Raw genomic sequence first — 22071 nt, forward strand, 5'->3', positions numbered from 1 at the left:
TCAAGAACTCAATCCCTTTTCCAATAGCTGCAAAACATAAAATAAAATACCTAGGAACATACTTAACCAAGGGTGAAAGATCTCTACAAAGAGAACTATAAAACACTGCTGAAAGAAATCATAGATGACACAAACAAATACTTCCATCTCATCAGCATATGGAACATTCTCCAAGATAGATCATACACTCTAGGACACAAAACAAGTCTCAATACATTTTTAAAAATCAAAGTCTCAATAAATTTTTAAAAATGAAAGCATGAGAAATACATCCCATGCTCATGAATTAGAAGAATCAATATCGTGCAAATGAATGTACTATTCAAAGCAATCTACAAATTCAAAGCATTTCCTATCAAAATACCAACATCATTTTTTCACAGAATTAGAAAAAACAATCATAAAATGCATATGGAATCAAAAAAGAGCTCAAATAGCCAAACTGATCCCAAGCCAGAACAACGACAACAACAACAACAACAAAGCAAATATAGAGGCATCACATTATCACATTACCTGACTATAAATTATACCACAAGGCTATAGTTACCAAGACAGCATGGTACTGGTATAAAAGTAGATACATAGACCAATGGAACAGAATAGAGAACCCAGAAATAAAGCCAAATACTGCAACCAACTGATCTTCAATAAAGCATACAAAAACACAAATTGGGGAAAGCACATCCTATTCAATAAATGGTTCTGGGAAAACTGAATAGCCATATATACAAGAATTACACTAGACCCCTATCTCTCACTACATACAAAAATCAACTCAAGGTGTATCAAAGACTTAAATCTATGACCAGAAAGCATAAAAATTCTAGAAGAAAACCTAGAAAAAACTCTTCTGGACATTGGCCAGAAAGGAATTTATGACTAAGGCCCCAAAAGCAAATGCAACAAAAACAAAAATAAAGAAATGGGACCCATTTAAATTAAAAAGCCTCTTTGCATGGCAAAACAAATAATCACCAGAGTAAACCATCAACCCAGCAAGTGGGAGAAAAGGTATGCAAACTATGCATCTGACAAAAGACTAATATCCAGAATCTACAAAGAACTCAAACAAATCAGCGAGAAAAAAATAATCCCACCAAAAAGTGGGCAAATGACATACATAGATTTCTCAAAAGAAGACATAAAATAGGCCAACAAATATATGAAAAAATGCTCAACACCATTTGTCATCAGGGAATTGCAAATGAAAACCACAACGCAATACCACCTTACCTCAGCCAAAAGGGCCATTATTAAAAACTGAAAAAAAAAAAAAAAGATCTTGGTGTGGATGTGGTGAAAAGGGAACACTTACACACTGCTGGTGGGAATGTAAATTAGTACAACCTCTATAGAAAACTGTATGGAGATTTCTTAAATAACTAAAAATAAATCTATTATTCAATGCAGCAATCCCTCTACTGAGTAATTAACCAAATGGGAAAAAAAAAGTCATTATATCAAAAAGACATCTGAATGGGTATGTTTATCACAACACAATTCACAATTGCAAATATATGGAACCAACTTAAGTGCCCATCCACTGATGAGTAGATTAAGAAAATGTGGTATATATAACCATGGATTACTACTCAGCCACAAAAAAAGAATAATGTCTTTTGCAGCAACTTGAATGGAGCTGGATGCCATTATTCTAAGTGAAGAAACTCAGAAGGGGAAAATTAAATATTGTATAATCTCGCTTATCATTGGGAGCTAAGCTATGGGTACACAAAGGCATACAGAGTGGTATAATGGACTTTGGAGACTTAGGATGGGGGAGGGTGGGAGGAGAGTGAAGAATAAATATATATCTGTTGGATACAATGTACACTACTCAGGTGATAGATGCAATAAAATCTCAGGCTTTATCACTATACAATTAATCTATGTAATCAAAAATCACTTCTACCCTAAAAGCTATTTAAATAAATAATTTGAACTATGGTCTTTATTCTTAAAACGGCAATATGGATGATGGATTACAGACTACAGAGAGAACTGTAAAACACTGCTGAAAGAAATCATAGACGACACAAACAAATGGAAATACATCCTATGCTCATGGATTAGAAGAATCACTGTCATGCAAATGACCATACTATCTAAAGCAATCTACAGATTCAATGCATTAAGAACTGCATTGGGATAATCATTAAGAAACTATGGGAATAGGGCAGGTACGAGATAATAATGACCTAAACCAAGGCAGCAATACTGGAGATGTAGAGGAGCAATACGCACACACACACATTGACACACACAGAACATGAAGGAAGTGAAGGAAGTATAGTTTATAGAACTCAGATATAGGGCTATCATAGACCACTGATTTTAAAATGACATATAATAAGCTTTCTATTTTAAGTTATAGGAGATGCAATACTATTCATCAAGGTTGAAAAAAAAAGTAAGAAGAAACAGATTTGGTGGAAATATGAGCTTGATTATGGACACGTTGAGTTTGAAGTGAAAACATCCAGAAGAAAGTTGGATATTAAGCAGAAGAGCCCAAGCAAAAAGTCTAAACACTGATGAAGATTCATGAATCTTGAATACCAAGGTGGTAGATGAAGCCATAAAAAGAAATCAAATTACCCTAGGCAGGCAGAAAAGTCAGAAGAGGAAAGAGAGAACATTGAGGCACATCAACAATAAAAATATAGACCAAGAAAGACCTGTGACGAGACCAGGAAACAGAAGTAGGGGATTCCAAAGCAAGTGAGTTATGAATCATAGGGAGGAAAATGGTTTTCAAGGAAGATGGAAATTATTAGTTTCAAATACCACAGATAAGACAAGTCCTGTGGAGGCTTGAGTCATCAGTTCCCTTGCCAGAGTGGTTTCAGCAGTATGAAATACAGTTGGAGAAGTTACCCGAAAAGTGAGTGGGCATAGCTGGGTAAAGGTAGCAGAATGAAACCATTCATTTACCCATCCTCTCTTCTATATCCACCCACCTAACAGTAAACGAATTTTTAAAACCCTTACCCTGTGATGGACAAAGCAAACAGGAGAGGAAAACAATTTTTGGAAGCTGCAAAACTGATAGATGAGCGGTAGATGATTTAACAAAGTGAAGAAAGTTGTATTCTCAATCAACAATGAGGAAAGCTAAGCAACCAATTTGCACCCCAGATCTCCCACCCAACTCTTGTGGAAATAGTGGCACCAGATGTTGATGCCACTGGGATTTTGATGGAAGACAGGATTAAAAACAGAAGGATTATTTGAAAGTTTATTTTAAAAGCACTCAGACTCCAAATGGCCTCTCTTCTCCAGTAGACAGGCTTCCACTTTATGGAAAACTAGAGATTTATAGTCAGCAGAAAATGAAAAAAAAATCATTACACGAGAAGACACAGTCCTTGGTTGTGTACCATACTGAATTCAGTGAGTTTGAAAGGAAATTTTCATACTCGATGTTGAAACCTTCAGCCCTCTTCCCATCTCTGTCCCAGAAAGCTGGTATCCAGAATTACATCTTCCAGGCGGGAGACTAAAAGAGTCTTCACCAGTGATTCAGATCAGCCTAAGTAAAAAAGACCTAAAAATACTGATATCTGGGATTCCCCAAAGAAACAGCTGAAACAGCCAAAACCTGACCACAAAAATCAAGCCCACAGTTCACAAGCCAGAACTCACCCACTCTTACAGAGCTTTCCATCAGCTTTACAGTGTTACAACCTGAAACATAAACAGATAGTCACAGATCACCAGACAACTAAAGAAAACATCTAACATGAAAGGCAGAAAACAAAACAAGCAGCAAATAATCATCCATGCAGGGAGGTGAAAACTACAAAAAACTACCATTAATATAGTCAGAGATAAAGTTGATTACATCTGAAATAGAAGCAGAATATTATAAGTAAATAAAGGGAATAATCAAGAATAACAAAGAGCTCTTGGAAAAATAAAAATGTATTTGTAGTAATAAAAATCTCAGAAAAGGGGTTTGAAGATATGGGGGACCTCTCCTATAAAGTAGAGCAAAAGACAGATATAAAAAATAGAGAAAAGAGGATGAGTGTGGTGGCTCATGCCTATAATTCCTGCACTTTAGGACACCAAAGTGGGAGCATCACTCAAGCCTAAGAGTTCAAGACCAGCCTGAGCAACATAGTAAGACCCTGTTTCTACAAAATTAAAAAAAAAATATCCAGGCATGGTGATGCATGCCTGTAGCCCCAGCTACGTCTACTCAGGAGGCTGAGGAAGGAGGATTGCTTGAGCCCAGGAGGTCAAAGCTGAAGTGCACCAGCGCCAGCCTGGGCCACAGAGTGAGAGCACAGAATGAAACCCTGTTTCACAAAAAAAAAAAAAAAAAAAAAAGAGAGTGATAGAGGGAGAAAGAAAAGAGAAAAGAAAAAAAAAAAAGAAAAGAAAATTAGAGAATCAAAAGTGTCCAATATTCAAACAGTAGAAGTTTCAGAAAGAATAAATAGAGAAAATGGAGAAAAGGAAAGCATTAAAGAACAAATCCAAGAACAATTCCTACATTGAAAGCATACACTGATTGCCCAGAACAACAGATGAAAATGTACCCACATCAAGGCAGATCCTGAGAAGTTTCAGAATACTTGGATGAATATTTAAAACGTAAGTAAAGTCACATACAAAAGATTGGGAATTAGAGCGGCCTTAGATTTAATTTCAGCTTTATTGAAGTGTACTTAACAAATAAAAATTGTATGTATTTAAGATGTACAACATGATGTTTTGATATATGTATACACTGTCAAATGATTACCACAGTCAAGCAAATTAACACATCTCCCTTTTCACATAGTTATAATTCTTATGTGTGGTAACAATACTTAAGATCAATTTTCTTAGCAAATTTCAAGTATGCAATACAGTATTATTATTAACTATAGTCATCATGCTATACAGTACATCTTCAGAATTTATTTATCCTGCATAACTAAATCTTCGTACCCTTTGACATCTTCCTATTTTACCTGCTCACCCACCTGTCCCTGGAAATCACAATTCTACTCTGCTTCTACGGGTTCAACTTTTTAAGATTCCACATATAAGTAAGATCCTGCAGTGTCTTTCTGTGTCTGGCTTATTTCACTTAGCATTATATCCTCCAGGTTTATTCATGCTATCTCAAATGACAGAATTTCCTTTTTTAAAGGCTGAATGATATTCCACTAAATAAAGTTCCATAGATATAATCTCACATTTTCCTTATTCATTCATCCAGCAACAGACATTTAGGTTGTTTCCATATCTTGATTATTGTGACTAATGCAGCAATGAACATGGAAGTTCAAAAAACTCTTTGACATATTGATTTCCTTTGCTCTGGATATATACCCAGAAGCGGGATTGCTGGATCTATTTTTCAAATTTTGAGGAACTTCCATACTATTTTTCATACTGGCTGTACTAATCATTCCTACCAATGTATAAAAGGGTTCTCTTTTCTCCACACCTTCACCAAAACTGATTTTTGTCCTTTTAATAATAGCCATTCTAACAGTAGTAAGATGATAACTCATTGTGGTTTTGATATGTTTTCCTGATGATTAATTATATTGAGCACTTTTTCATATACCTATTGGCCATTTGCATGTCTTCTTTGGAGAAATATCTTTTCAGATCCTTTCCCCACTTTTAATTTTTTTTTGAGACAAGGTCTCACTCTATTTCCCAGGCTGGAGTGCAGTGGTGTGATCATAGCTTACTGCAGCCTCAAACTCCTGGGCTCAAGGGATTCTCCTGCCTCAGCCTCCCATGTAGCTGGTATTACAAGTACGTGCCACCACACCACACCTGGCTAATTTTATTTATTTATTTTTTATTTTTTATAGACAAGATCTTGTTATGTTGTCCAGGCTGGTCTTGAACTCCTGGACTCAAGTGATCCTCCCACCTTGGCCTCCCAAAGTGCTGAGATTACAGGCCTGAGCTGCTATGACCAGCCCACTTTTTAATTAGATTATGTATTTTTTGCTCTTGAGTTATTTGAGTTCCTCATGTACTTTGGATATTAATCCTTTATTAGGTGTACAGTTTGGAAATATTTTCTCCCATTCCATAGGTTGATTTTTTTCCTTTTCTGTGCAGAAACTTTTCAGTCTGATGCAGTTTCATTTGTCTGTTTTTGCTTTTTTTTTGCCTGTGCTTTTGCAGTCACATACAAAGCATCATTGCTCAGAACAATGACAAGAAGCTTTATCCTTATGTTTTATTCTTAGTGTTTTACAGTTTCAGGTCTTACATTTAACTATTTAATCAATTTTGATATATTCAGGAGAGAGAAGATGGCAGATAGGAGGCAGGACTAACTTGCAGCTCCTGCTCAGACAGAGCAGTGTGTGGGGACTTGCATCATGAACTTGCTCCAGAACTACTGCAGAAATATATCAGGGAAGCCAAGAGAACCCACAGGCCCTCTGAAGGAAGTGGATTGCTCCTGCAGGACCTGGGAGACAGCCCAAATTCTGTGAGTGCCCAAGCTGTGACAGTGAGAAAGGGGGATCATCTGCACCTGAACACACACCCTCACTGGGGAACCTGGAGGTATAGATCACAGGAGAAGGATTTGACCTTACCTGGAGCTGAGTCAATTTACAGAGCCAAGTGAAATACAGGGGTAGAGGAAGCAGCAGGAAAAGCCCTGTGGGCTCTCCAGGTCCCCAGGGAAACCATTTCTGATTTGTCTCACATGAGTACTTGGGCAGGGCTGCCAGAGGAACTGGGAAAAGACCACAGGGAGGAGGAAACCTTCAGCTGAACTTTGTAACAATTCCAACTGAATACAAAGTCTCCTGGCCAGAACTTGAGGGAAGGCATGAATCCGGTGTACAGACTCAACAGGCCAGGAGGCACAGAAGTCCTGCTTGCTTTCTCAGCTGGTAGGCGGGTAGCCTGGGGCAAGTTCTCAGCCCTGCTCACCCACTGCCTGGAAACAAACTTGGTGCTGTTAGGGGGGCACAGTGGGATTGAAACCAGCCTTTTTGGCTGTGTGGGAGCTGGGTGAGGCCTGTAACTGCCAGCTTTCCCTGACTTCCCTCACAACCTACATGACACAACAGAGGCAGCCATAATCCTCCTGGAAACATAAATTCATTGAACCTGGGAACCACACCCGCATCTCCCACAGCAGCCACAGCAAGCCCCACCCAAGAAGAATCTGAGCTCAAACACACCTAGCACTGCCCCCACCTGATGATCCTTCCCCACCCACCTGGGACAAAGGGCTGAGGACAAAGGGCATAGCCTCTTGGGAGTTCTAGGGCCCCACGCACTACCTGATCCCCCCTACACTACCACAGCTGATGCTGTCTTCAAAGCCCCACCTCCTGGTAGGAGGACAACCAGCACAAAAATAGTGTATTAAACAACCAAAACTAAGGACCTCACAGAGTCTACTTCACTCCCCTGCCACCTCCACTGGAGCAGAAGCTGATACCCATGGCTGAGAGACCTGAAGATGGTTCGCATCATAGAACTCTGTGCAGACAGCCACCAGTGCCAGCCCAGAGCCTGGTAGCCCTGCTCGGTGGCCAGATTCAGAAGAGAAATAACAATCACTACAGTATAGCTCTCAGGAAGCCACACCCCTAGGAAAAAGGGAAGAATACTACATCGGGGGAATACAAATGAGACAAAAGAATACAAGCCAGAAGAGAGTGGGGGCCAATATTCAACATTATTAAAGAAAAGAATTTTCAACCCAGAATTTCATATCCAGCCAAACTAAGCTTCATAAGTGAAGGAGAAATAAAATATTTTACAGACAAGCAAATGCTGAGAGATTTTGTCATCACCAGGCCTGCCCTGAAAGAGCTCCTGAAGGAAGCACTGAACATGGAAAAGCACAACCGGTACCAGCCACTGCAAAATCATGCCAAAATGTAAAGACCATCGAGACTAGGAAGAGACTGCATCAACTAATGAGCAAAATAACCAGCTAACATCATCATGACAGGATCAAATTCATACATAACAATATTAACTTTAAATGTAAATGGACTAAATACTCCAATTAAAAGACACAGACTGGCAAATTGGATAAAGAGTCAAGACCCATCAGTGTGCTGTATTCAGGAAACCCATCTCACGTGCAGAGACACACATAGGCTCAAAATAAAAGGATGGAGGAAGATCTACCAAGCAAATGGAAAACAAAAAAAGGCAGGGGTTGAAATCCTAGTCTCGGATAAAACAGACTTTAAACCAACAAAGATCAAAAGAGACAAAGAAGGCCATTACATAATGGTAAAGGGATCAATTCAACAAGAAGAGCTAACTACCCTAAATATATATGTACCAAATACAGGAGCACCAAGATTCATAAAGCAAGTCCTGAGTGACCTACAAAGAGACTTAGACTCCCACACAATAATAATGGGAGACTTTAACACCCCACTGTCAACATTAGACAGATCAACGAGACAGAAAGTTAACAAGGATACCCAGGAATTGAACTCAGCTCTGCACCAAGAGGACCTAATAGACATCTACAGAACTCTCCACCCCAAATCAACGGAATATACATTTTTTCAGCACCACACCACACCTATTCCAAAATTGACCACATAGTTGGAAGTAAAGCACTCCTCAGCAAATATAAAAGAACAGAAATTATAACAAACTGTCTCTCAGACCACAGTGCAATCAAACTAGAACTCAGGATTAAGAAACTCACTCAAAACTGCTCAACTACGTGGAAACTGAACAACCTGCTCCTGAATGACTACTGGGTACATAATGAAATGAAGGCAGAAATAAAGATGTTCTTTGAAACCAACGAGAACCAAGACACAACATACCAGAATCTCTGGGATGCATTCAAAGCAGTGTGTAGAGGGAAATTTATAGCACTAAAGGACCACAAGAGAAAGCAGGAAAGATCCAAAATTGACACCCTAACATCACAATTAAAAGAACTAGAAAAGCAAGAGCAAACACATTCAAAAGCTAGCAGAAGGCAAGAAATAACACAAATCAGAGCAGAACTGAAGGAAATAGAGACACAAAAAACCCTTCAAAAAATTAATGAAGCCAGGGGCTGGTTTTTTGAAATGATCAACAAAATTCATAGACCGCTAGCAAGACTAATAAAGAAAAAAAGAGAGAAGAATCAAATAGACGCAATAAAAAATGATAAAGGGGATATCACGACCAATCCCACAGAAATACAAACTACCATCAGAGAATACTACAAACACCTCTTTGCAAATAAACTAGAAAATCTAGAAGAAATGGATAAATTCCTCGACACATACACTCTCCCAAGACTAAACCAGGAAGAAACTGAATCTCTGAATAGACCAATAACAGAATCTGAAATTGTAGCAATAATCAATAGCTTACCAATCAAAAAGAGTCCAGGACCAGATGGATTCACAGACGAATTCTACCAGAGGTGCAAGGAGGAACTGGTACCATTCCTTCTGAAACTATTCCAAACAATAGAAAAAGAGGGAATCCTCCCTAACTCATTTTATGAGGCCAGCATCATCCTGATACCAAAGCCTGGCAGAGACACAACAAAAAAAGAGAATTTTAGACCAATATCCTTGATGAACATGGATGCAAAAATCCTCAATAAAATACTAGCAAACTGAATCCAGCAGCACATCAAAAAGCTTATCCACCATGATCAAGTGGGCTTCATCCCTGGGATGCAAGGCTGGTTCAACATATGCAAATCAATAAATGTAATCCAGCATATAAACAGAACCAAAGACAAAAACCACATGATTATCTCAATAGATGCAGAAAAGGCCTTTGACAAAATTCAACAACCCTTCATGCTAAAAACTCTCAATAAATTAGGTATTGATGGGACGTATCTCAAAATAATAAGAGCTATCTATGACAAACCCACAGCCAATATCATACTGAATGGGCAAAACCTGGAAGCATTCCCTTTGAAAACTGGCACAAGACAGGGATGCCCTCTCTCACCACTCCTATTCAACATAGTGTTGGAAGTTCTGGCCAGGGCAATTAGGCAGGAGAAGGAAATAAAGGGTATTCAATTAGGAAAAGAGGAAGTCAAATTGTCCCTGTTTGCAGATGACATGATTGTATATCTAGAAAACCCCATCATCTCAGCTCCAAATCTCCTTAAGCTGATAAGCAACTTCAGCAAAGTCTCAGGATACAAAATCAATGTGGAAAATCACAAGCATTCTTATACACCAATAACAGACAAACAGAGAGCCAAATCATGAGTGAACTCCCATTCACAATTGCTTCAAAGAGAATAAAATACCTAGGAATCCAACTTACAAGGGATGTGAAGGACCTCTTCAAGGAGAACTACAAACCACTGCTCAAGGAAATAAAAGAGGATACAAACAAATGGAAGAACATTCCATGCTCATGGGTAGGAAGAATCAATATCATGAAAATGGCCATACTGCCCAAGGTAATTTACAGATTCAATGCCATCCCCATCAAGCTACCAATGACTTTCTTCACAGAATTGGAAAAAACTACTTTAAAGTTCATATGGAACCAAAAAAGAGCCCGCATCGCCAAGTCAATCCTAAGCCAGAAGAACAAAGCTGGAGGCATCACACTACCTGACTTCAAACTATACTACAAGCCTACAGTAACCAAAACAGCATGGTACTGGCACCAAAACAGAGATATAGATCAATGGAACAGAACAGAGCCCTCAGAAATAACGCCGCATATCTACAACTATCTGATCTTTGACAAACCTGAGAAAAACAAGAAATGGGGAAAGGATTCCCTATTTAATAAATGGTGCTGGGAAAACTGGCTAGTCATATGTAGAAAGCTGAAACTGGATCCCTTCCTTACACCTTATATAAAAATTAATTCAAGATGGATTAAAGACTTAAACGTTAGACCTAAAACCATAAAAACCCTAGAAGAAAACCTAGGCATTACCATTCAGGACATAGGCATGGGCAAGGACTTCATGTCTAAAACACCAAAAGCAATGGCAACAGAAGCCAAAATTGACAAATGGGATCTAACTAAACTAAAGAGCTTCTGCACAGCAAAAGAAACTAACATCAGAGTGAACAGGCAACCTACAAAATGGGAGAAAATTTTCGCAACCTACTCATCTGACAAAGGGCTAATATCCAGAATCTACAATGAACTCCAACAAATTTACAAGAAAAAAACAAACAATCCCATCAAAAAGTGGGCAAAGGATATGAACAGACACTTCTCAAAAGAAGACATTTATGTAGCCAAAAGACACATGAAAAAATGCTCATCATCACTGGCCATCAGAGAAATGCAAATCAAAACCACAATGAGATACCATCTCACACCAGTTAGAATGGCGATCATTAAAAAGTCAGGAAACAACAGGTGCTGGAGAGGATGTGGAGAAATAGGAACACTTTTACACTGTTGGTGGGACTGTAAACTAGTTCAACCATTGTGGAAGTCAGTGTGGCGATTCCTCAGGGATCTAGAACTAGAAATACCATTTGACCCAGCCATCCCATTACTGGGTATATACCCAAAGTACTATAAATCATGCTGCTATAAAGACACATGCACACGTATGTTTATTGTGGCACTATTCACAATAGCAAAGACTTGGAACCAACCCAAATGTCCAACAATGATAGACTGGATTAAGAAAATGTGGCACATATACACCATGGAATACTATGCAGCCATAAAAAATGATGAGTTCATGTCCTTTGTAGGGACATGGATGAAATTGGAAATCATCATTCTCAGTAAACTATCACAAGGACAAAAAACCAAACACCGCATGTTCTCACTCATAGATGGGAATTGAACAATGAGAACACAAGGACACAGGAAGGGGAACATTACACTCTGGGGACTGTTGTGGGGTGGGGGGAGGGGGGAGGGATAGCATTAGGTGATATACCTAATTCTAAATGACGAGTTAATGGGTACAGCACACCAGCATGGCACATGTATACATATGTAACTAACCTGCACATTGTGCACATGTACCCTAAAACTTAAAGTATAATAATAAAAAAAAATTCTGAATAGCAGCCTTGAACCCCAGATCTTCCCTCTGACATAGCCTACACAAATAAGAAGGAACCAGAAAAACAATTCTGGTAATATGATAAAACAAGGTTATTTAACGCCCCCAAAAATCACACTAGCTCACCAGCAATGGATCCAAACTAAGAAGACATCCCTGATTTACCTGAAAAAGAATTCAGAAGGTCGATTATTAAGCTAATCAAGGAGACACCAGAGAAAGGTAAAGTCCAATTTAAGGAAATAAAAAAAAATGATACAAGATATGAGAGAAGAAATCTTCAGTGAAATAGATAGCATAAATTTAAAAAAACATAACTTCAGGAAATAAGGAACACACTTAGAGAAATGCAAAATGTACTGGAAAGTCTCAGCAATAGAATCGAACAAGAAGAGGAAAGAACTTCACAGCTTGAAGACAAGGCTTTTGAATTGACCTAATCCAACAAAGATAAAGAAAAAATAATTTAAAAAAAAATGAACAAAGCCTCCAAGAAGTTTGGGATTATGTTAAATGACCAAACCTAAGAATAATTGGTGTTTCTGAGGAAGAAGAGAAATCTAAAAGCTTGGAAAACATATTTGGGGGAATAATCAAGGAAAACTTCCCTAGCCTTGCTAGCAACCTAGACATCCAAATACAAGAAGCTCAAAGAACACCCAGGAAATTCATCACAAAAAGACCATCACCTAGGCACATTGTCTTCAGCTTATATCTAAAGTCAAGATGAAGGAAAGAATCTCAAGAGCTGTGAGGCAAAAGTACCAGGTAACCTAAAAGGAAAACTTATCAGATTAACAGCAGATTTCTCAGCAGAAACCCTACAATCAAGAAGGGATTGGGGAGTCTATCTTCAGCCTCTTTAAACAAAACAATTATCAGCCAAGAATTTTGTATCCAGTGAAATAAGCTCCATAAATGAAGGAAAGATACAGTATTCTTTCCTTTAAACAAATGCTGAGAGAATTTGCCACTACCAACCCAGCACAATAAGCACTGTTAAAAAGGAGTTCTAAATGTTGAAACAAATCCTGGAAACACGTCAAAACAAAACCTCTTTAAATAATAAATCTCACAGAACCTATAAAACAAAAATGTAATTTAAAAAAAGTTATACGGGCAAAAAATCATATGCATGAATGGAATAGTACTTCACATCTCAATACTAATGTGGAATGTAAGTGGCGTTAATGCTCCACTTAAAAGATACAGAATTGCAGAATGGGTAAGAATTCATCCACCAAGTATCTGCTGCCTTCAAGAGACTCACCTAACATAAGACTCACATAAACTGAAGGTAAAGGGGTAGAAAAGGAGATTCCATGCAAATGGACACCAGAAGCAAGCACTCCGGGGTAGCTATTCTTCTATCAGAAAAATCAAACTTTAAAGCAATAGCAGTTCAAACAGACAAAGAGGGTCATTATATAATGATAAAAGGCCTTGTCAAACAGGAAAATATCACAATCCTAAATAGATATGCACCTAACACTGGAGCTCCAAAATTTATAAAACAATTACTACTAGACCTAAGAAATGAGATAAACAGCAACACAATAATAGTGGGGCACTTCAATACTCCACTGACAGCACTAGACAGGTCATCAAGACAGAAAGTCAACAACAACAACAACGAAAAAAACAGTGAATTTAAACTCTACCCTAAAACAAGTGTTATATCAAGTGCTTGCTCAGGCCACAGTGGAATAAAATTGGAAACCAACTCCAAAAGGAACCTTCAAAACCACGCAAACAAATGAAAATTAAATAACCTCCTCCTGAATGATCATTGGGTCAACAATGAAATCAAGATGGAAATTTAAAAATCCTTTGAACTGAACAATAATGCAACCTATCAAAACCTCTGGGATATGGCAAAGATGGTGATAACAGGAAAGTTCATAGCCTTAAATGCCTTTACCAAATAGTCTGAAAGAGCACAAATGGACAATCTAATGTCACACCTCAAGGAACTAGAAAACAAGAACAAGATAAACCCAAACCCAGCAGAAGAAAGGAAATAATCAAGATCAGAGTATAACTAAATGAAATTGAAACAAAAAAGATACAAAAGATAAATGAAACAAAAAGCTGGTTCCCAGTACAGATGGGTGTGGCTCCTCCCAGGTTCCTTGGTAAATGGGGCTGGATTTAGTACCATGGCTATATGCAGCTGGAGCTAGTCCATAATAAGTTGGTGTCACTTTTGGTCTGTAGCCAGGACTATGTTCAGGAAGCCTGCCACTGTGGTCCAGGCCTGCCTTCTCAAAGCGGCTCTCCTTGGTCTTGGGCTTAACTTGGGTTTTGCAACCTCACACCTGAATCTCAAAGTTCTCACAATGGCATATTTGTCCATGAATGGCTTCCAGGTAACTGGGTGGGAGAACATGAGCTGGGAACCTCCTATTTTGCTATCTTGCTGACCTGAATTCTTAACAACACTGTAACAATGACATTCAACATTCTATGGGAAAGTGTCCTCCCACTCAGAATTCAATATACAACCACACTACAATTAAGTGTGATGATAGATTGTACATGGTGATATAGACCACACATGACAATGATAGACATACAAGGAGTCAAAATATTTACACGCATACATTCTCTTTGCAGCCTTTCATGAGAAATTACTTAAAGGGATATTGTGCCAAATGAGGGTGTAGTAACAGGAAGCAAATCATAACTCACTTGCTTTTGAATCCCCTACTTCTCTTCTTTCGTGGTCTCGTCACAGGTCTTTCTTGGTCTATACTTCATACTTTTATTGTTGACATCCTTCCTGAATACTTTAGGGTTTGAATATGAGTGTGGTGTGACTTCACATGCCAGGAACTATTTATATATTATCTTATCATATCTGACAACACCATCATGAGTTATACATTATTATCCCCGTTTCACGGAAAAGGAAATTGAGATTCAGAGGGGCTAAGGGACACGCCCTTCTTTGAACGGCTTGACACTGCCAGGCCTGAGAGTGAGTGAAAAAAAATGCAACCACAGAATCATCTTTTTAACAGAGCTGTAAGTTCTGCAGCTGGGAATAACAGTATGTATGGATGTATTCCCCCTCTCAGTTGCTTTTCAGTATATGACCCAAAGGTGATGGAGATATGTAAATGTTTTTATTAATTTTAAAAATCATCTTTTTGACAGCATCCATTTAGGAATATGGGAGATATATAATACATATGATACATATGCATGATATTATTATATATATGATGTAGTTGCATTAGAGTAATATATGTTTGGGAAATCCTATATTTATAAGATTATACAAGAACACACAAAAAATGCATTCTAATCCCCATGTGGTTTAAATGTAGCAATTGAGAGTTTTTTAAACACAGCTAATTATTTTTTATGATACAGGAACAGTCCAAGGATGTTCACTGCACATAAATATAAGATCATGCAACAATTATTCCTTCATAGGGCTTGTGTTGTACAACTCAAGGTTTAACAATCCCATATGGATGCTGCAAACAGATGTGCCTGGTCCTTTTAAAAGACAAAGGCATTTCCCTGAACGACTTCATTTATTTCCTGCTAAAGCAGTCATGCTAATCATGAGTTCCCCTTGCCTTGCAATATTCAAAGGACAGTCTCTTCTCACGATGAACCAGGAAGCAATATGTTGTATGGAAAATTCGCCTGATCAAATTATCCTAACCTTGAGATGTTTTTAAAGTAGAATCTGTGTGAAAACTGCCTGTCGGCATTCCTCCAAAAAGTTTCCTGAGAAATTTCCACCACCTGAACTGTTTAATCATGACTTTTACTTTCTTTGCATCTTATTTTTTGGCCACTGAAAGGACCTTTGTTTATTTCAGCTGTAGCAAACAGAAGGATTGGCATAACACTGGGGCATTTTAATAATAAACCATGTCCTCCAGAGTCAGCAAATGATAATTTATTTCTGTTTCTTTAAATATCTTGGGTTTTTTTTAGAGCAATTTTAAGTTCATAGTAAAATTGAGAAGTACTGATTTCCCATATACTCCCTCCCCCCATGCATGCATAACCTCCCTGACTGAAGTGGTATGTTTGTTACAATTGATGAACCTACACTGATACATCATTGCCAACCAAAGACAACAGTCTACATTAGGGTTCACTCTTGGTATTGTACATTCTATGAATTTGGACAAATAAATACTCACATGTATTCACCATTATAATATCATATAGTTTCAGCGCCCTAAAAATCCTCTGTTCTCCATTGTTGTTCATTTCTTTTAAAAATCATATAAAGTCAAATTTTCCTTTTAAGGAACCCAGATGTATTAAGGAAATCAAAAATAGAGTATTTGTGTGCATGCTATATGCACCATCTTCAGAGAGTTTTGCCTACTTTACAGACTTTTTTCTTTCTACAAGGAAGATTCTAGAAATTGTCTAAGTTTATTTTGTTAGAAAGTAAATAAGAACAAATTTGCACACAGATGCCAGCTAAACCCACAGCAGACTTTAAAATACAAAACAGTTCCACATTTGTAATTATGCAAAACATCACAAATATGAGACCGTTACACCCAAGGGAAACACACAAATTTAAAAATCTCATCACTTTCATGAATTTCAGACTTGCACTCTTCTTCCATTTCATGCTACATCATGTGTTACTGTTTCATCAAAGTAAACAGTTTGTTTCATTTAAAATTTCTTCAATGAGCTTAGTGAGAACAGCTGCAATGCAGTTCGCTCCCCTCTCATTGATACTACTGAGTATTCTATCTTGTTCTGTTTCCACTCTAAACTTGATTAACCATATTTGCAAAACTCTGCTTAGCTACCTGTCTCCATAACTAATTGTTGTTTCCCCCAGGTGAGTAGAAGAGTGGATAAACAACATCCGTATACTTTTTATAGGAAGAACAAATAAGCTACTAATTACAAAGGAGGGAAGGAGGGAAGGAAGGAAGAGAGGGAGGGAGGGAGGGAGGGAGGGAGGGAGGGAGGGGAGGGGGGCAGAGGAAAGGAAAAGAACTTTACCCGGATCGTTTTTTTTCCTTATTTGGCATGACCCATCAACATAGTAGTTATATTGTCATTAGCATAAATCAGTTACTCTGTGACAGCAGTCAAGGCAGAGGCAGGAAGTATCTATTAATATTTGTCTCCCCTGGCTTTAGTATATAAACTATAGTGATGAATCTTATAGATGTTACTAATCATGACATTATCTGGCCAAGGAGTACATACTCCCCAAGCTGGAAGGGATAAAGCACCCCATTCCCTGACCCCTTGCTGACATCATTTTAATAATTGACTTCACTACACTATGTTTCAAACTGGTTACAATTCAACAAACTTTTTCTGCAAGAAACAAAGATGTATGGACAAAAGTCAAAGAATGATTAAATAACACATTTAAGCTATAATATAAATGCACTCTGCTTTAATAGACTAATCAGATGCTCATCCATACATTGCACATAGAATTACCATTAATGAAGTAGAACTGCCAAGACTGAATCCTGGAAATCAATGAAAGGAAATGCCAACACTAAACTTACACACAGTTTGGATGTACAGAATTAATCCCCTAATTCTCTTTAATTTCACACATCTGGTACTCTTTATTCCCGTGAATTTCCATATACAAAGAATTACTAAAGACTAAACTTTGCATTGTTCTCTAAAACAATATGGTTTCTTTGGAGTTGCCTAAGATGCAACTTTGCAAACATGCCTCTTCGTTAGGGTAACATGTTAAGAAGAGTAGAAATTCATCACCTCTAAAAGATATGGTTATAAAAATCTAGCAATGCAAAAACTTCAGTGTCAAAAGCCATTAACTGTAATACACACTGCCAAACCACTGGTAGCAAACTATATACACATGACACCCTTGATCAGAGGTATGTTACCACCTAAACACATCTTATGTTGTAAAAGGGTCCTTTCTCTTGAAAAAAAATTCTGTATAGAACAGAAATGTACGCATTTGGGATCCACTAATTATGAATGGAAATCTAGGGGCAATAGATGCATTCAATATTAATTCCAAGCTTCATCTAATAATAACCCTGTCCTCCCAAGTGAAAGAGATGAAAAAAGTTCCTCCAAGATCCTGTTAATTTTACTGCCTACTGATGAAAAAAGGGAATACATTAGATCCAATTTAATTAGCTAAATGCCCTTACTTAGTTTTTCCAGGAAAATGAGTAAAAAGAGCCCCTATCTGAAATCTGTAAGACTATACTTCATAACATCATATGCATGGCAGTTTCATTACCAAGAAGCAAAATAATGAAATGAGGTATTGGGATACCTGGTGTCTAGTCGTAATTTTGCCATTCAGTAGCTATGTGATAAGAAACTTGTTTAATTTCTCTGGGTTTTCATTTGTTTACATTTTGCTAATGGATGGGAATTATATCTGTCTGTCTTGCTTTATTCTGTCTTTCATTATTTATAATGGTTTCTAAACTCAGTTACTAAACTGTATAAAGGGCAGAAAAATTATATTATAGAACTAATAATGTTATCAACTTCCATTACATTTATTTCTATTTCTATTCCATTATTTCCTTAAGGTCACTGGTGACACACAACCATTACTAAGCAACATAGACAGCTTGGCAGGAGCACAGGCAAATGTGAGCCAGATTGTCCAGTATGAATATCTACTGATGCAATTAATCAAGCTGGCAGACCTTCCTGGGGAAACAAGTGCCTACATTGAGAAAATGCCATGTATGTGTTTAACAGTGATTTCCAGGCAGCTCTCCTGGTTGATATCAGATGAGTGACTAAATTAGGGTTAAGCAAACTTTTTCTGTAAAAGTCCAGATAACAAATACTTTAGGCTTTGCAGGTCTTTGTCACAGCAACTCAACATAGCCACTGTAGTACAAAAGCAGCTATAGACAATACATAAATGAATAAGCAATGAATAAAGTAAATTAATAAGCAATGAATAAAGTGTTCCAATAAAACTTTATTTGTGGTCACTGATATTTGAATTTCATATACTTTTCACACGTCATGAAATATTCTGCTTCTTTTTATATTTTCCGACTTTAAAAAATATAAAAACCATTCTTAGCCATTGGGCATACAAAAGCAAGCATTAGCCTTGATTTAGCCCAAGGGCCTTAGTTTGCCAATCCTTAGATGAATATTAAGAAATTATAGAGATTATTTATGTGCAATCTGTTGAGATTTCTGCTTGGGTTATACTGCTTGATTATTAATTGTTCTCAGCACTGATTACCCTTTGTAATGCAAGATGATTTGATCTGTGGATTGGGGACACTGCGTGAAGTGAATACATGAGAGAGAAAGGAAATCTCCCCTGTGGCACTGAGGGAAAGAGACAAGCAGTGGAGTGCATTGAGTCCTAAACCAGGTGGCAGGTGCTCTGATACACAGAACCACCATGAGACTAGAGGCAAGATAAAGGCATGAGCCCAAACACAATCAAGGTAATGCCACACCATCTGCAAATGAAACACATCATTCTCTCATCTTACAGAGCTTATCTAATACATCAACTGTCACTGCTTTCCAAACTGGCTTGACAGGTTTTGGGGGCTCCCTGACTACGGCCAATAGTAACATTCTAACATGAACACTCTGTCTTGTCTCTAACACCCTTTGGAAATTGCAAATACTTCTCAAAGAAGTAACTCTGTAAGTCACCCATGTTAGTTTTGACCAGGTTGTTTTACTTGGTGCTTGGAGCAAACAGGAACAGCAGGTAGAGGTGGAAGGTGATCCGTCATTCAGGGAGGAGAAAGAAGGTCAAAAACAGGAAGGAGGCACCTAAGCTTTGTCAGTTTCAGAGTTTAAGCTAACTGGATTCCTACCATTCATTGTACAGTATTTACTGGGCTCCTGCTGAATTCAAAGTGTTTGGCAAGTGGAGCCTTTACCTTCACTATGCTTACAAACATGTAAACATGGCTAACAAGGCATTCTTTCGTGTTCCTAACAGCTAACATCAAATAAAGTCAATTGTACTCTAGTAAGAAAACGAAAGTTAATTAATAATTTCTGAAGTATACATTTTCATTCAAAGCAACCCATAATGAAACCTGCAGTATAATGATATACTTAGCTGAGTGCCTAACAGATGATTTTTCTACATTTGTAACCAGAATACCTTGGTTATTCAATACTAATATAATGGTTGTAATGGTTCATCAATCTTGTACAAGGAAAATACATAAGAGGAATAATCCCAATCTTAGTTTGGCAGGAATTCCTACTATTTGCTTCACTAATATTTTGTAGTAGGAATAAAGCTTAACACATTCTCTGTGGAACACTCAACTCATTAAAATACACAACAATTACCATGTTGCCACTAACAGTGGAAAGACAGATCAGTCGGAAATGCCTAAAAATTTAGGGTAACACCAGGTATGAAATAAGCTTTAGAGTCAGATAGGCCCAGATATGAGTCCCAGCTCAGTGGTCAAAGAACAGTGAGACCTTGGGCAAATGATGTCCACTTCCCAAACCTCAGTTTCCTCATCTGCAAAACAAGGGTAGGAATTCTTACCCATAGGTGGTTGTGAGCATTCCATGACAGGCTGTCTATATGAGTGCTTAGGACAGTGTCTAGCACAGAGAAGGCTTCCAATCAATGTCAATTCTTCTTAAGAGACTATATTATGCTATGTTCTATAGGAAAACCTTGAAAATAGGACTAGAACTCATAGTCACTGGCTTTTGGGTTAACAGAGGTTATATAGCAATCCTCTTTCCCCTGCTTCAAGTAAGCAGGCCTAGAGAAACAAATTCAGGGACTTTTTTTTTTTTTTGTAACTGAGGACCTAGCAATGATTCTGTCTATATTTGAATACTGTCACTTACTATAGCTATTTGATCTTGCAAGTATAAAAAATAAAACCCTTTTTATGCCTCAGTCTTATCTTTAAAACCAAAATAATAGTAGTATCTAACTCTTAGACCCTTAGGGTTATTGTGTAGAAATATTTATATATCCACATATATATAGCTTGGTAACAATAATAATTCTAAGTATGTGTTAGCAATTATGATTAACTTTGACATGCTGGACATTAATAATAAGTATATATAAAAAATATAATGATGCTAAAAGATTGAGAAGGTATAGGGGAGTCAGCCCGGTATATAAAGAAAGATTTATTCACTTAAGATTTATTCACTTAAGAAATCATTATTAAGTATTGCCATGTGCCAGAGCGTGTGTGTGTGTGTGTGTGTGTGTGTGTGCCCTTCAAGGTTAGGGAATACACATATAATATACACCTATAAAGTTATTTGCTTAGCTTTTGAATTTTAAATAACTGTTATAAAGTTACACTATTTATAGTACAAATAAAGACAACTTTTGCCTCTTTCTCTTAAAATCTGAAGGCAGAGAAAAACAACTGAGTTTATTGAGTCATGTTTTCTTAGTCATAGTACCATCATAGATATGTTCCTTTAGTTGTTAGTTCTGTAGGAGTCCTCCCTCTTCCATGTCTCACCTTAGCTTTGGATGGAGGTTGTACCATCCCATTCTCACTGTGTCATATAGGATGTAGCTCATTGAAGAAGTCCCTATACTTGGAAACTGCACTTAAATGTACCTTCTATAAAGGATCTAAAGTTCCATATAAGACAATGGGTAGCTATAGGCCAAGAGGAAACTGAAATAATTCTTAAAAACCCAAACCTAACATACAGACTCAGGTTTCGGAAGTGTAAGCTCCAGTTTATAGTAAATAATGAAAGCAGATTGCCTTAAAGAAGCTGTCACTTTGATTATTGTTTTTCAGGGCTGGGGAGTGGTAAGGTGGACTTGTAATATGTTTTATTCAAGTCATCACTTAAGACTTAAAATATCTTTTTGCTAAAGATGACTAATAAAAAATGAAATATGAAAGCTAATATTTGGATGCCAGGTGTGGTGGCTCACACCTGTAATCCCAGCAATTTGGGAGGCCGAGGCAGGAAGATCACTTGAGGCCAAGAGTTCAAGACCAGCCTGAGAAACATAGCGAGAGCCTATCTCTACAAAAAGTTTAAAAATTAGCCAGGGGTGGTGGTGCACGCCTGTAATCCCAGCTACTCTGGAGGCTGAAGTA

At 37.6% G+C, this 22071-nt stretch overlaps 1 protein-coding gene across 7 annotated transcripts in view; it reads right to left on the reverse strand.

Annotated features, from left to right (window-relative positions):
• TSPAN8 (tetraspanin 8) overlaps window positions 1–22071 on the reverse strand; it is a 291505-nt gene that overhangs the window by 55334 nt on the left and 214100 nt on the right. The window contains exon 1 of one of the 7 annotated variants that reach the window (XM_063646506.1): window positions 9340–9449. The exons of the other annotated variants lie outside the window; for them this stretch is intronic. The gene's annotated coding sequence lies outside the window, so the exon portion shown is untranslated. Of the gene's footprint in view, window positions 1–9339; window positions 9450–22071 lie in introns of those variants that run through there. 7 annotated transcript variants of the gene reach the window in all.

This window comes from Pongo pygmaeus, chromosome 10 (genome assembly GCF_028885625.2).
Source record: "Pongo pygmaeus isolate AG05252 chromosome 10, NHGRI_mPonPyg2-v2.0_pri, whole genome shotgun sequence".
Classification (NCBI taxonomy): domain Eukaryota; kingdom Metazoa; phylum Chordata; class Mammalia; order Primates; family Hominidae; genus Pongo; species Pongo pygmaeus.